Source organism: Corapipo altera, unplaced genomic scaffold, assembly GCF_003945725.1.
Source record: "Corapipo altera isolate COAL_440 unplaced genomic scaffold, ASM394572v1 57, whole genome shotgun sequence".
Taxonomy (NCBI): Eukaryota; Metazoa; Chordata; class Aves; order Passeriformes; family Pipridae; genus Corapipo; species Corapipo altera.
Genome location: NW_020884905.1, coordinates 613,097 through 630,796, shown reverse-complemented (window position 1 = coordinate 630,796; position 17,700 = coordinate 613,097). Strand labels below are relative to the sequence as shown.

The 17,700-nt window shown below is 36.0% G+C and overlaps 1 long non-coding RNA gene across 2 annotated transcripts in view; it reads left to right on the top strand.

Moving 5' to 3' along the window:
• The window catches only part of LOC113951083, a 159,668-nt gene that overhangs the window by 125,225 nt on the left and 16,743 nt on the right, over nucleotides 1-17,700 (top strand). The gene's annotated exons all lie outside the window — the stretch shown is intronic.

Here is a 17,700-nt window from a genome sequence, read left to right as displayed (position 1 = left end):
ATTAAAGTACAATCAAAGTGGTTTTGCTCTAGTACTACCTCAGATTCCAGTTGTTATATATAGAAATTGGAGAAATGAAAGGAATAAAAGAGTCTTCCAGGAAACTTTGCGCTTGAATAGACTTTGCATACTGAACTGTATTCTTACTATTTTGAATTTAGAAATTATGGACTTTTGCAGGTATTAGTAAACTTTTAGTTTCAATGAATTATTATTCTTTTTGGGAAGCTTCTTTTTGTGCTGGTAAGAACCAGTCCCATAAATTGGAACATAAACTTATTTTTTGCGGAGGCATGGGGAAAGAACATTTATCAGACTATGGTCTTGGGAGCAAAAATGTCACAGCTAAGAAAATTCCATAGAAGCCAGATAATATATAATACTAAACCAAGTCCACAAATTATTAATTTTGTAATAGTTGCTGTAGTCTTACTCTGGTATATTAATCTAGTAGCTGATTTGTACACTAAAGTAATTACAATACTTCAGTAAACAGTAAAGCAGAAGAAATAATTTGTAATAATAGCAGTAGTTGCAAATTGTCTACATAAAATCAACGTAGCTGAGCATGTTCTGAACTTGCTTTCTCTGTTTCCCAAACTGCAGAAAAGAAAAAGAAGTGTGTGGCTTCTCTTTTTCAAAGCCCTCTTTGGTTCTTTGACTAATATATTTGTATCAAACAATCATGCATTTTATCCTTAATGAAAGTTTATTGATAATAATATTTATTGGAAATAACTGGTTCATTTTTTGATGACTTGAAGGTCAGCTAGAGAAATCTTTAGACATCTCAAATGTGATCTGAAGGAACACTTTGGACCAGAAGAAAACAGATATCTAATCTGATGGTAACTTGTTTGTTCCTTGGATTCATTATTTAGTGTTTTCTGATATTAACTGTAACATGCTCTACTGAGAGAAATGGCCATCACTTATTCCAGTGGCAATGGTTTGATGGAAAATGTGACCACAATATTGTTCTGTGTTATTACAAACTGTGAGTGTTTGATCAGTGTACAAAAAAGGAGAAAAATAAATATTAGGTAATAAAAAAATGGAAAGAGGAGAAATGAAAAGCTAAAACATGCAGAATGAGGCTGGTATAATGTGTCAGGGACAGACATCTTCCTCATAATCTTTTTTTCTCCCTGCTAAGGCTTGTTCACTATCTAGTCCTGAATACTCATATGCTAGAATTGAGTGTCAATTTTGCAAGCTAAGTAATAAATCCATCAGTAGGATTTTTCTTTAAAATAGGTGATTCACCATGTGGTTAAAACATAAAAATATAAGAAGAAAGTGTAGGAAATAAAGGCATAGAAATCTGAATAAAAGCTTGATCTAAGTATATGAGATATGCCTAACAAATCCAGAAAATTAGAAACTAGCCCCAGATACCAACCTGAATAAGTTCTGAATTCACTGACTTGAACAACAGAGCTCTGATGTGAAGGAAGTGACCCTGTCAACATGATATATACCAGGCTGCAGAGCCTATACATCGAGGTGAAATTCAATGCTGTTCTTCAAAGAGTTGCAGCTCATAACTCAAACCCATGGAAGGCCCATGGCATAATTTTGAAAGCCCCAAGGAACTATCTAAATTAGTGCAATCCGTCTCTGCCTACAGGCCAGCAGCACTGCAAGTTCTCTGCAGCAATACCTGCAACAGTCCTGGTTTTGAAAAACCTGCCCCATTTTCAAGCTTGTCTCAGGCATGTCCCTTCTTGCAGGGTTTGTGAGGTGCTCTTCAGAGGCCAGCTGGGACGGACCAGTCCTTTGTGCCAAAACAGTCATTTCACTCAGCTGAAAGTGATAAACAAAAACCTCATCCCAGGAAAACACTATTGGTGGCTTCAGATACACAGGACAGAACTGTGTGTGTTATTGAATGATACTGATCTATTATTACTGCAGAGAAGAATCGAAACGGGATAATCCATCTCATAAGATATAAATACTTAAAACTGTGCAGTGTAAAGCTGATGAAAGCAGAATGGTTCATGTTCAAGACCAGAAACCATAACAGCGCCTGTTTAAGCTGTTGAAGCATCTGTATGTGAATGATCTGCTGAGGTCACACCTATTAGCACAAACTGCAGCAGACTTAGGTCTCAGGTATCCACAGTAAAGAAGTATATATCAGGGTGGAACTTGGTGTGTAGATTCTATAACGCAAATGTATGTAGATTCTAGTAACTGTGAGTGATATTTTGTGGACTTTTGAGTAATTTGGGATCAGATTTTGAGGAATTGGCATGGAATCAGAGCTACTAGAATGGCTGGAAGCTATTGAATTCTGAGAGTCTGTGAATACATGGAAAATAATGATTCAGAACCATATCATGGCTGTAAAATCGTATTAAGAAGTCACTTGGATAATGAAGGATTAAATTGTCAGCTTGTAGACTTGGAAAGCATACTAGTTTCAGTGAAGCCATGTCAGTTTACACCACCTAAAAATCGGCTTTAAGGTTACTGAATAGAAGATAATCTACTTGAATAGGTGATTTTTTTTCAGTAAGAAAAAATATTTAAAAATTTTTTTCTATGTTAGTTATTCTAAAACTTTTACTTCTGGGTGATCTTTTACTAGTCACCTGAATTCTTTCAAATAAACACATTTCTGACTTCTGACTTGGAACTTCAGAACTATGATATAAATACCCTATTAGAAAAGTTGCATTAAAAATATAATCACAAAAGCAAAACCCAGGGTATGTCCCTGTGACAACTGAGTTCATAGTAGATACATAGTTTCCTGCAGAAAACAAAGGTATGTTTTATTTTCAGTAGGTCAAATGTTAAAGTGAACAATGAAATCTGTATTATTTTTACTGATTAAATATTTCAACAGTTTTCTTGGAAGCTTCCACTTCTGTATTAGTGCCATTCAAAACAACAATTGAAGGTAAGACAAAACCTAAGGACTAGTAAATCGGTTCACAGCTAACTAGGGTTAGAGACAACTTGGCAAGGAAAGGAAGCAAGGCTTCCAAACACCCAGGTTCAGTATCAGTTTGTAATATAAACCTGCTTATTCATCTTTGCAGCACTCAGTGGAACTGAACTGATTGGCACACACTGTTTTCTGGAAGCAGCAAAGTCTCTAGAGACAGACATTCCCTTTTCCATTGAAGATAAGCTCTTCTCTCTACTGCTTTTCCTCAGAAGTTAAAGCAGATTTTTATGCTTACTTGGCAATCTAAAAATAGCACTGCTGAATATGTTTTTAACTCCTTAAATCTACTTCAAACGTCGTTTTTTTTTTTTTTTAATCTGTAACATTAACACTGCTGTGAAATGCTATTCTCAAAACTCTGCAACTCTTGGAAGAGAAAGTGATCATTGTGAGAGACTTTGTCCTGATGACCTGTGAGCTGTAGAATCCACTGGGGCCTTGTTAAGCTTCTCTTTCTGAAGCTGCCAAGATGGACAGCAATACCTTCTGGAAAGAAGGCTTTTTGTAGTGTCATACAGGCAGCATGGGCTTAGAAATTCAGACTGTAAGCAACATGCATACATGGGTTACAAATGCCCACTATTGAGTATTGAGAAATACTTATTGGAAGAAAAATTAAATTTAAAATTTTTGAAAAAATTCTTAATTTTAATTTTTTTAAAGGAATTCTTTTTTTTTTGACAGCGGACAGGTTATTCTATCACTGGAATTTCGGTTCAGAAGTTCTCTAATTTCTGCTAAGAGCTGTGAGGTGCTAGGAGAGAAAAATCAATATTTAAAATAAGACATCACTCCAGACTAAGCAATATATTTTCTTGCATGTATATATTTTCCTACTTGAGAAAAACTTCTTTTCCCTGGTTTAAAATGGTGGTTCTTCAACATACATAGCATTAAGCACTTGAGTAGTCCTGTGGACTACAGGAGGTTGAGGAATGTATGGGAAAAGCACTTTTGCAGACTTCTTTTAGCTGCTTAGGTAATCAAATTGCTGTTCCTATGAGCAAGTACTAAATATTGCATGAGTGTATCTTGAGGTAATGTAGTATTGTGCCCTCCCAGTGGTGGAAGAAAATACCCAGATCAAAGATTATCTCAAAGATGATCTCAATTATTTTAAGACATAAGCCTTAAGTATGATAATTAAGACAGAAGTAGTGAACATCTGTTATCTTGTGATAATAGTATCTTCAGAAATGAAAATTACGTGAGGGTATTATAAAATATATAGTTCCAGAAAGACGGAGCTTTTAAAAGACAACCTTTGTAGGAAGAAATGATGAATGGAAAGAGATCGATTAGAACCACCTACTGTTTACTGTGGGATGTTAGAGATGATTATAAAGAAAAAAAAATTACACTTATTTCAGTAAAAATTAAATCTGATGTGGCTAGAAAGGAATATAAGAACTGCCAAAAATGATAAAATGAAGCATCTAAAAACTGCAAAATATTTAGTACGTAGCAAGGTAGGACAGAATATTATATAGCTGCAAATATAGAAAAATAAAATATGAGCAAGTAGTACTACTCTTGTCCTCAGTAAGTAGCTTTAGGCATAAATGTTTTCCTCTAGATTTTTTTTTTTTTTTTGCAAAAGGAATAAAGATTTTTAAATAAGAGGACAAATCACTAAAAATTTATTAAGCACCCTGTGAGCATTGTGGTAATTTTTGAGGTCCTGCATGGCCATTGTTGGTGATTGAAATCTGATCACTTTTAAAACTCAACATGCCCAAGAAACTGCAAAATGTTATACATGACTACACTCTTTAAAACATTCTTTGATGGGGCAGGAAACAAAAAGATAAATTCAGTAATTTCAAAGCAGCATTATGTTTTGTAAACTTGTTTAGCATTAGTTGATTTGAAAGTCGTAGAATTTTAAAAAATTTACATAAGAAGGCAGAGAATTCTTTGGAACTGAGCAATGCATAGGAGATCTCAGGCTACATTTTCAAAGCTACGTAAATGATTTACAGACATTGGCAACATCAATGATTAGGAAACAACCATAGAGAAAACATGAGACAACAGTGTTGTCTCTCAGGTCCAGAAGTGATTTAAGCCTTTGGGACTGTACATTCAGAGATGTTTCCTTATGATCTGTATCTCAAATATAATCCAGGCAACTTCTTACATGGGGAAAATAATGCATAAATTGAGTAATAACGGGACAGTACAGCATCATAGTGATCATAGTAAAGCAATTATTTTGTAACTATGTCTACCAATGAGGAAAAAAGATATTCCAAAAGTGGAGGTGCTGAGTGTCTCCTGTGACTCTCTAAAATAAGATGGTAGCTGGATTATTTTCAGACATAACCTATGCTGCCAAATGTTTTCAGTGACTCTCTGTTACTAGTTCGTCATGCTTTTTAACAAACTGGAATTCCTACTTATAGAAATACCACTTTGTATACCACATTATTTTCATTTTTTTTTAAGTGCTTGGATATGTCCTATATATTTACAAGGCATTCATCTACTGTATGAAAATGTAGTATCATCAGCAAAGTGAAAAATATCAGTCATGAATGCTAAATTCCTTCTTTAAAGCATGAGGCATTTGGATTGCACATCAATACAATTTTTTTTATTTTTTAAAAATTAGGGTAAAAAAGTGTCCGAAGATGATTGAATACCAGTACTGTGCTACAGGGTTGGCTGAAAAAAAGAAGAAAACATAAAAACTCTTCAAAAATTGCCCTATCTGAAACACATACATCACAGTAACCAAAAAAAAGGTGGACTTTCTTAAAAGTGCTCACACTTTCAAATGTTGTCTCAGATTACACTGGCTGTGCTAGGAACCTTTTCCTTAGTGAAAGCATTTGTTTGTTTATACATATCAAATAAAGATTTAATTACATTTTAAACTGTACTCTTTAGAACAGTGCTGATTTAAGAACAACCCTGATATGTGGGGGAGAAAATAAAACCTCAGTGGGTCATTGTTGCCAAAGTCAGTGAAAATTCTTACTCGGAGAAGTGCTGTCGCCTGTACAGTCCTTGTGTGCTTTTAGACAGACTTGTGCGCTGTCATGTTCCTGCCTGTCCTGAGACACTGGGATCTGGGAATCTATTTCAATATTTAAAACCCTTTTTTCATTCTGGTTACAAGTGAAGGAAATGCTGTTTCACACCTGCATGCTGTTAGAGCTGACTCCACGCAAGCAGTGAGGGAGCTCAGGCAGGCCCATGGGCTAGCAGACTTCAAGTGGAATACCATTCCAAACAGATCTGCACTTTGTGTCCTTAACACTTGGCAATTTCTACCCTATTATGTTTCTAGAGTCAGGCATTTCCAGCCTACTGCATGAACGCTGGCAGCTTTTAATGAGCACTTCAATCAGAATGGCAGCTGCTGCTCAGCTCCTGGACTGTCCAGCTGGGTATATTAGGGTTTTTTATGCTCCTCTATAAAACTGTGTTTGCTTGAATGAATTCCCCTTGCTGGATTTCCCTGACAGAAACCTGTGTCGGTGACAAAGATTCTAGTCCCTGGCATTATGGTTTCTCAGAAAAGATAAGTTTTACAGCTAAGTTTTAAATCTAAGTTTGAATATCTGACCATGGGAATACAAGACAGATACTGAATAATGTTAAAAAGAAGGATCAGTGGTTAAAATGAAAGGTTAATTATTTAATTTCTGTGTGATGTTATATAACTTTCTAAAACATTGGAAAAAACATTGCAGGGTCACTTGCCGAGTGATAATGGCAATTCCAAGTTTTTCAGCACTTTTGAAAAAAAGTTAATATAATTTGCTAATTACTAGTATGCAAAGTGTCTGAAGGGCATCAGTGTCAGCAGAGAATGTTGTCTCTTTAGGTACATTGTGAAAGTAAGATGTGACCTTACCCCTAGAGAAGGGAAGAAAAGGAATCACTTTCCTATTTGACAGAACAAAAAATGTGTAGCAAGACAAGGAAATGAACTAGGTATTTTGGATATGGTATTTTAGACAGTATCACCTTCCCTTCTTAGGTAAGGAGTGTCCCTTGTAAAGCTTATTAGAACTCTGCATTTTGTCAAGATAAAATGTCAGCCCTTGAAGTCCTGCATATACTCCCTCTGGGATCACATCTGGATAGAATATCTTCAGTGATACAGGAAATGCAGGAAACCCTGCATTTGTGAACTGAGTCTTGTTTCTTACTGAATTGTATTTCCTATCATGCTGCTAAGTAGAAATGCAGTTTGATGTGACAGCTGCCAATCCTGGTTGTATGCAGTCATTGAAGATGCTGTTATCTTTTTACTGAAACCTAAGCCATACATTCTAGTATATGAAATCTTCATTTGGATTCCCTTCTTTTTATAATACATATCTTGTAGGTGTAATAGAGATCATATAAACTGAAGTTTAAAAAAAAAAGGAAAAAGGGTAATTTTTGACCTGTCTCCTTCTAGTGAACGACTAAAAGGTTATTCCCTAGGAAATGTTGAGGTAATTTGTTACCTTGTTTTATGAGTGTGCTGTTAAATAGCTGATATATTTCCAATGAAAGGTGGCTGCAATGGTGAAGGTAAATCGATTGCTTTGGTGAAATAATCCCGAGAGCTGGGTAATTGATTGCATTTTACTTTCGGTTTGCACAATCTTTTGATGTTCTCTGGGACCAAAAGCAATACAGAGTCAGAAGGTTGCTTTTACTTATTAATGAGGATTTCTTAGCACCAAATCTATCTGAATGCAAACCAAAAGTTAAGAGAGAGAGAAATGCAGACAAATGAAGACTCCCTTTCCTCTCTCTCTGCATCCCGCCCTTTCTTTTTCTCCTCTCTCTTTGGCAATAGTAATTAATTCTCTTGGTCCAGGAAATTGAAAAAATAAAGGAGAGTGAGTGCAGGGCAGCTGAGGTGAACATCAACACCAGAGCAGTAATGCATAGGTGCACACACAAGGCCCTTGCTTTAATTTGCTGCCTAGCATTTCAGCTCAATATATTCTAATGCAGAGTATCAAATTTTCAAGAAAATAAAACTTTCCAAAGTATTTCCTGGCTGCTTGACATGTCAATACACTATTTCCCCCCCTTTTTAAAATTCTTACTAAAATGTTTACATTTATCATATCTATTAATTAGTGCAGCTTTTTTCTTCTCCGGGATCTGCTTAGCTTGAAGAGGCAATTGTTATAAAAAATGCCAACAAAGTATTATGACAAATCCATCTACAAGAATTCCTAAGCTTCTGGTATAAGAAGAATTAGAAAAGCTGATATGAGCAGCCCTACATTGTTTCTTGGCTTATATTCATGAAGGACTTCACGCATTTGTACAAAACCCAGAATTGTTATTGAATAACTGTAAGATGATCACTAGAGACTCAAACTTCAGCAATAAGTTCCACTAAGCTCGGAAACATCCTTAAGTTTTATTCTCAAGAGGAGAACACTCATTATGTGTCCTTTTTTCACTGGGCATCTGAAAGAGGGAATCTAGTATTCCGAGTAAATTAAGAGGAGAAATGTATATTTTCTTTTTTGAGGGGGAAAAATATAAATATTTAAGAGTTTCTTTATCCTACAAATCCCTACTTTTGAGTATAAGAGGAATTTCCAGATTGAATGGAAGCTTCAAGATCAGAATGGGAGGATTAGAATGATAATACCAGACTTAGCATCAAACTTGATTTCAACTTTTGAAATTACGATCCACTACAGAGTGAACAGTTTTAAGATCAAGTGCTTTAAGTAGATGTGGCTATAACTTTTTCTGAGGATATAGTCTGAGGTGGTGACATTGTATAATTGCCTTTAAGATGTGTAAATGACTGTGCCGGCTACAAGATGGTACATAAATGGTCCCAGATAGGAGGTCTGTACTACCAGTGAGCAGATCTACCATATGTTGATGAGGTGAGCAGCCAAGCAGAAATTTGGAAGACATAAGTTAAAAATAGGTGGATAGTGGTATATAAAGAGAATTTAATGCTGAAGCAGGGGGAATAGGGAGGCACAGAGGAAAGATACTAGTATTGCTTGTGGACAAATGGAGCAGATGATCACTTGTTTCATGCAGGGAATTGATATAGTCACTGAATTATGAGTCTGGTTAATATAGGCATAATTTTTTTTGTTTCATAGTGAAATAATCATGATTTAAACATCATTCTCCTTGAGGTTCCAGTCCAAAAAATACTTGAAAATCCCTGTGCAAGAACAAGATTATTGCTACATATGTGATGCCTTTGATATTGTCCAATAGACAAGATGAACGAAAGATCTCCAGACTTTAAAATTATGAACAGTTGCAACCTGAGCCAGTTCTTCCTTTTACACCAAAACTAAGTTGCTTGGAATTACTGTAGCTAAAACTATAGTGGACTCATGATCTATTTCTTCATTAAAGTAGAACAGTCTTATAAGGTGGTTGTACATGTGCTTATGATGAAGGAAACCTGGGTTTCATGCTGGGTTCTCTTTAGCTTGTCTACATTAAGGTGTGTTCTCGGGGTGACAGAATAAAGTATCAATTTTGTGGCCTGTTGGGAGTACACTGACCCGAATATTGGAAAAGAATTTAATATGCTTTAAATTTTTACCTGCAAAACAGGCAGCCTACCCAACCAGTTACAAACCCTGTCAGCTTAAAAAGTTAAGTGGAATGAATGCCTTAGTAGAAACAGTGCTGGAACAGAGAAATAAGATAAAATTTCTTGTTACAGTTTGGAGTCTTGAGGGTGACATTTTGAGAAGGAAAATCTCTTATGGAGAAAAGTATGTTGAAGAGATAATACTTATCCCTAAAGGAATCTTATTGTGTAAAATTATATTATTTTTTTAAAATGCATATGACAGCTGATGTGGGTAACTTTTATTAAATACTTTATCTGAGCACAGACTTTTACTGCGATGAAGTAAATGTATTTGATTTCTGTTAAGGTGACTTGAAAGGAAAAAAGGGTAAGGGTCCCTTCTTTGCTTCCATTTAGCATGTACAATTCAGTGAAAAGCCCAAAATTATAATGTGGCTTTGAGGATTGCCTATCCTCATTTGATTTATTTGAATCTTCTCTCTTTTTGCATTAGCATTTCAATATTTGGGTTTATTTCTGTATTTAGGCATTTTACCATATTTAACCTTTTTACTAAGACCCTATAATCTCTTTTCTTGGGTAATTTCAGTAATTGCAGTAAGAGGTCACCAGTGACAGAACTATTGCTGGAAAGGACTTCTGGGAACTATCAACTCCAGGCCCTGCTTGAGGTGGTGCTATTACTAGAACTTGATCCAGCCAGCCCTGGCCTTGTTTGGCTGAGTCTTGAATACCTCCAGGGTGTTCTTGCTGAAAAGCTTGTCTCTGTGCAGCACTACCTTCCTTTTGAAAAATTTTTTATTTGATGTCTACATGACTCCCCTTCAACCTGTTGTGGGTTTTTTTGTCACTTTCATGCTAATCTTGAGGTTTTTTGAGCATTAAAAAAAAAAAAAAAGCCTCTTGCAGCTTACATCTGAATTCTGTTGTCCTGTTATCAAAAGCTGACAAAATCTTCCATGGTTTGTTGTTTGGTTTTTTGGGGGGTTGTGTTTTGGGTTTTTTTCAATTGAATCTTGCAGTATAGTCAGAGAAGAAAAAATGAGTTACTTCTAAGAGTTCTGTTTGTGGTCTTTCATGTAGACCACAAACTTTTTTTAGGGGGTAAACAAGCAGAAAAACTGAAATGAACAGATTTTTAGGCTCCTTTATAAATGGAGAACAAACTTTACTTTCCTTACATGAACTAGTGAAAACTTACCTTTTGGGTTTTCAAGTAATAAGTGCTATAACTGGTTGTCAAAAATAACTTAAATTTTGTCTGTATGTCTAGTTATCATTTTATGGTAAGATAGATGAAAACAGTAACACAGGAATCCCAGTGTATTGGATAACCTAGTCCCAATGAGCTCTTTGAAATCTTTTTACATCTTCAAAGTGCAGTATGTTACCTAATCCTAACTGCATCTCGTGGGTACAGGATTCTTCTGGGAAATAATTACTGGTGGCCTAAGGAAGCCTTCTCAGCATGTGCTCTTTCCCAATACTTATGTATCCTGGCCATTTGAAGATGTAATTTAAGAGAAACTGGTGGTTTTTTACAATTTCTCAATCAGTTTATATCCATGAAGAAAAATAAGGAGAAACTTCTAGTCAAGACACTTTTTTAAGCACATTATTAGAACAAATTTGACTTCAACAAGTGGTGGCAAACCACTTGGCTGTTTCTTTTGCAGTTAAGTTACAGTCTCTATCCAAAAGTTTCTGCCTCTGGTTTACATTTTTGTTGAAACTGAGACCCCCTACAATCTAAGACCCCTTATGATCTGAGATCTCCTATGACCTTTCCACACAGAGAACAAAATGGTTGTTAATCTGTAATTTATGTCAACTCTGGAAACACTATAAACAGTTGATTTCACTTCATTGTGAATACTCTAATCTTCCTCCAAGAGATGAAGGTGCTACTCATGCAAGCAACTTGGAAACCTGCAGTTCTTTAAAAGAACAAAGAGAATTTCGAGAACAAGTACATTGCAAGGTGGCTGCCTGTATCTTATTTTCTGTTGTTACTGGAGAGTTCTTATTTATCATAACAAATAAATTCTATTTGACTGTTGAAAGAGAATGAGAAATAGAGGTCTGGATCGATCTAGTCTGTCAAGCTGAGGGTTGATTTGAAGGTCAGTCATGTACTTTTTCCACTTATCCATAACATGACTATAATGATATATGTGTAATATAATTTCGAAGAACAAAAAGGGTTTTCAGATTTCTGATTATAATCCTGTTTAAAGCTTTAAAATAGATGTTTGGGTTTTTTAAATTGAAACAGTTTTATACATTAGTATCCTTGTACCATTAGTCATCAGTCAACCCCTTTTTTGCCTTAAGTGTAAATACTGACAGAATCAGAGCAAGCTGTCCTGTATGAACTTGTTCCTGATTTGGTAAGATTTCAAGGGTAGTGGGATGTCAGGTTGATGCTTTTCCTCTCCCCTCAGAGAGCAGAATAGGCCAAGATACTTCAGAGATGTAGCTCCAGTGGCAATACTGGGGTTTGCTGTTGTTAACATACATTGGCCAGGGAATTTAACAAGGCAGGAACATATAGATATATACAGGAAAGAAACAGATCAGTTCAACAGTTAGAGGTTTAGCAGATGAGATTTGATTCATGTAGTCCCAGTGTGGGCTTAAAACAGCAAATATGAATACTTGGGAATTTATTCCTGAAAAAGTGGTGTGGAGGGGCAGGCGAGGAAGAGAGTTGAGAAGCTCTTCAAAGACACAGCTGGTTCTAAAGCTAGTCCTATCAAAAAAGTTAGGAAAGAGGTCTGTGAGCATCAGAAACATAGATTAATAGAGCCTAGTTGCCACATATGGACATAGATCATTTACTGGACAGTGCTGCTTGGTCACAAAATTAGCTTGTGGTGGGTGTAGCTGGGGTTAGTCTCTCTTGCTGGTTGGGAAATCGTCATGATTTGATCCAGATGATGGATTGAGGCAGTCTGAGTTTGGATAGCACCTATCTTACTCTCAGCTCTCTATCCACAATCCTGTCATCATCTCCATGTACATATATGTGACTGCTATGCCAGTGAGAGATGAGTAATTCCTTCTAGCCTACCTGCTGCTTATGCATGTTTGCATGAACTTCACCTTGAGCACCTTATTAACTCCCCTATGGCTAATGCAGAGGGAGAATAAGGCATACAGAAAAGAGTGTGTATAGGCATCCATCCTTAATGAAGATGTTTCTTGTCCTGCAGACATTTTTATTCTTAATGTCAGCAAAATTGAAAATTACAGGTGTTTCTAAAACACAACTGCATCTGATCTGACCTCAGCAGCTCCTCTGCTGCTGCACAAGGACAAACCACTTTGCTTCCAAAAGAGCAGTAACCTTATTATCTATGTACAGACCCCATGAATTCATTTTATAAGAGAGCTGAGGAGCAAACCTGAGATGCTGATCAAAGTTGATTCTTTAGTGAAGTGAGGAATACTCAGGCAAATTAATATACTTCCTTGACTGTGCATTTAAAACCTTATTAAGCTTAGTACTGTAAAAGGCAAAACTATCCCCTCCCATTCATACTCTTAGGCCTCAGTAGTTACATTTCTTCTATTACCAGAGGCTGGAAGCCAAGGATTGTTATGTCAAACGTAAACAACACTGCAAATGTTGAGCATAAGTACTGGAGACAAATTTAACATACGGACTTTGTAAAGCTGTATGGGATTAATCTAGGCTAGGATCCTGAATCTTCAGTGATCAGCACAAGCTGATTCAAAGGATAAAACCAGCAGCAGGTACTTGTCTGAAACGGTGTCTTCAAGGAAAGTTTTTCTTTTTAGGCACAGTAGTTAGAGATTGCAGCAGTGCTTCAGATGGTGTTTAAAGAGTCTGTCGCCTCTTTCCAAGAACTGAATATTTTGAGCATCTGCTAGGTATCAGAAGTGATTCAGATCAGGTCTCTAAGGAGGAAAAGTAACAAGGGTTTGTAAATATGATCAAATCCTACAATAATAACTGAACATCAAGGCTAGCTTTAATGAGAAAAACAGAAGGTGTTAAAATGAGCTAGACAACTTTTAGGCCTATTTAGTCTCTCTGCCAAATGAACAGCTTTAATACACAAGCTTTTTGCATACTCATGCAGTTAACTCAGTATGTTTTATAATGCTTACCTTGTTAGTGAAAGATAAGAATTTCATTGAAATACAACAACTTCAGTGAAAATATCTGTTATTTCCTGATTGCTTAACAATTCTGATTTCTTCTGATTTTCAATCCCATTACAAGAATTACAAGTGAGGAAGGACTGCTTCAGAAGTTGTTTGTCTTCAGTGGCACATTTGTTTTTCATCTGAGTGTTGACTTAAATTGCATTTCATCCCTCATTTATATTTCTCATCTACATGATAACATTGTGCACGCTGATGCAGTTTCTCTTGGTATCATCCAACATGACTCTTTCTGACTTCATTTGACACTGTATTAAGGTAGACCACATTCTTGTTAACATTAATAAGCTCCAAAGTGGTTGAGTGCTGCTTTGAGTGAAGATACATGAAGGGAGGGAAATGTAATGACTGTACACACTGTGAAGCAAAAAGGCTGTCTAAATGGACTAAAATCAACTTAGAGGATAAAATGATTTGACTAACATATAGCTGAGATTAACTTGTCTGATTCAGCCAACAGCTTGCTTAAAGTATCATATTATTACCATATCACTAAGACCTACATCGTAAAGGGTTCTCTGAGTCTGATAGCTCTGGTAGCAGTCATGCCTGTAAAACCTAATTTTATTCCTGGGTAGGTACTTAGTCTAATTTATTTCACTACCTTATGCTTATTGCAGAGAATATATTTGGACATAAGATTTGTTCTCAAAGTCTTTTGAAATGAAAAAAAAACCCCAAGCTACCAGAATGTCCTCACAAGGAGAGTGGCCAGTTCAGAGAATTGTTCTCAATGAAACTGGGTCTGAAATCACGCTAAGATTTTCTCTGTATTTATGGATTGCATAACTCATAGTGTCAGCTGCTGGATGGCACAATATACTTCCAATCACAACAAACATTCACACAAACACTATATTACGTATGAAGGAAAAAATCATGACAATGATTTTATTATGGTTAATGGAGCCATAGAGCTCAACATGGTGGTACAGCATGTCTGCAAAGAGGGTTTTGGTTTTTTTTAACTTTACTTGAGAGATGATTGAAATGAAAATACTTTAAATCTAATGCAGGATTAAAATAACAGTTGGGTGTTCTTCAGTCTTTATTTTGTACTTCCTTTGCTAACATACAAAAACATCACTGTCTTTATATTTCCAAAGATATTTTTCTTATTATATCATTACTTCATTATGTCTTCTAGCAAGTAACATCATTGGCAGTTGATCTGTGTATGTACGTGGACAATTTTTTCCGATATTTTTACTTAAAAGTTTTGATAGGGTGAAGCATAAATGTAGCAAGGTTCTCCATTCTGTGTGCCAAGAACCTTCTTTCTTTGGAAAGTTGGAACACTCATTTTCTAAGAATTCTGTGGAGAGACAGAACTTTTTCACAACTCGGATTTTTGAAATTGAATTGGATGCAACCAAGACTTTCAGAAAAGCCTGATCTCTTAGCAAACATAGGAGATACTGAAAACATGAGATACAGGAAATTTTGTGTATCCTCGAGGGTGGGCAAATAAGTCAAGACAAGTCTATAAGAAATATGTTGAGCCACTTTGTGGGGCACATTGACTGTACTTGCTGTGCATTTTACATGACTTCTTGTATTGTGTATAAAGTGCAAATATTAGAAGTGCTGAGACCCTTGTAACCAGGACTAGAACTTCTAGAATTGCTGTGGTAGTGAAGCTGAGTAAAGTGGATACACTCTGCTGACCTACTATTTTAGAACTTACTTTTTTTAGTAGACTTTCCTCTCCAAAATCTTATGTCAATAATGACAAAGCAACAGAGTAAATAAGTAGGTACTTTAGCCAGAAAGTTCAGCTACTGACCTGTGTGCTAGGGATGATTTTACATTTCCCAGCATGCATCCATTTTGAAAGTTATTGAGGGGAATTTGGACTTCTAGGCCACTGCAGAATAATCACTGAGCAGTTATTTGCTGAAGACAATCACTATTACTAAGGCCCTTACTCCACATCCTTTGAAGGCACTGAAGGATTGTTATTGATTTTTGAGTAGCATTTGTAAGGGGCCTGTGCACTTCAGAGCAACTGGACCACATCATTAGACTATCTAAGGGATTTTCCATCAAATATATTTCTGAAGGCAACACTAATAGAAGAACTCTTAACCTCTGAATCAGAAGATGGATGTATAAGATGGATGTATTAGTATTTTAAAGGAAAGAACTTCAAGAAAACAGCTGCTAAAAGACTGTTTGAAGTTATGCATCACAAGCTAATTCTTGATTTATGAAAACAGCATAGTAACAGTTTTCTAATTAATTGATCTGGTTGTTCTCAAGAGTGTTGGAGTCTTAATATTCACAGGAGTCAATGATTAGGAAAACCTATTTCTTGGCATCAAAACAAAGTGGACTCTTAGAAAAAAAGAATGTAACAGCTGCTTGGCCACACTCATTGCACCAGTGGCAGCTGGTGATGTAGCCACGTGAGTCCCATGCCAATGGACTGACTCACCCAACCTTCTCCTCTGGCATGGTCCCTCTTCTGTTGTAGCAGTATTTTAAATACTCTCAGCACTGCTCTGAGGCTCCCTGGCTCTGATAACACCGGGCACTCGGGGCTACACATGGAGGTTGAGGTTCCCAGTTCTTGAGCACTGCTGCAGCTGGGGCTGCGTGGGTGACCCTTGCTCACCACTGCTTTGCATTAGGCTTTGGATGAACACATCTGAATGTGTTGCAGAAATCCTGGCATTTTGTAATAGAATTTTAGAATCAGGTCAAATTGAGCAAACTGAGATTTAGGTGAGATTACAGTAAATTTCACCTCTAATTAATTGAGCACCAATAGCACCTCAGCCAGAGCTGACACAATTTTTTTAAAAAGAACAGATTTCCACACCCGAGTTACAAATAAAATTTTAACAGGTTAACTTGGAAACAATGGTATCTATATCTGCTAAGCAAAGACTAAAGTTTATTTACTGCAAGAAGCTAGAATTAAAATTTCTGTTAAAAAAATTTCTCTTTTAAAAAAATTAAGCACACAACTTCAACTTTGTCTTTTACCTTTGATTAGTGTTAATCTCAGGTTCTCATGCAACCTAATTTACTGTTTCCATGAATAGAAGCCAAACAAGAATGCTGTGTTTTTTTTAAAGGAAATACATATTCTCAGGGTTTTACACTCAAAATCAAGCAAAAACATGAGGAAATTAGTCTTCAGTTTTGGGACTTTCCTTTCTTACTACAATCTGGTTATCTTGACCACCATGTTAGCTAGTCAGTTTACCCAAATACCGGTCTGGTGTTGTTGTAATTGCTACTGACAAAATGCTTATGAATAACTTCTCCAAATTTGTGAAGTTTATTAACAAGTGAGAAATGTGAACTTGCGAAAGCCAACAAATTTTTAGCTTTATTATGCTGGATATGCCCTTCCAAAGGACACAGAGTTTGCCCAGAAGTTTGGCCTTAAGAGGTCATAAAGCTTTTGAAAATATTTACTTAAAACACAAAACTTGCATCTGTTTTCCTTGTAAATAAAGGATAATGTAGTGCAGAAGAAGTTTATTTAAACTATGCATACAAATATGCATGAATGCCAATTGGATTCAATTTTGCTGCCTTAATTTGAATTAACTGATGGGTCTTTTGACATAAGCTGTACTAATTGTTGCTTATTTGGGTGCAGTATATCAGTGAGCATGGCAATCAAAAGCTTATCCAGATGTTCATATTTTCTTTGATTGCCCACAGCCTTAGGTTTGAAGAAAAGTCAATCAGCAAAATTATTCTTAGCATCTGTCAAGGTACTGATCACATTACCATAATAGTCAGAAAAGCAGAATGACTCTGATTCCCCTTTCACTTACCCTGGTGTCAGCCCTCAGTAGCTCTCTGCACTCGTGGTTTGATACCATCACAAAACAGGGAAATTTTGTGAAATTAGACCAAATGCCCTTATGAATAGTTGATTTCACCACAGTGAAATCTTCATATGAATGAATTTATATTTATGTAACTTCTATAAAAGTATATTTTGTATGTTTTATAGTGATATATGTTTACAATG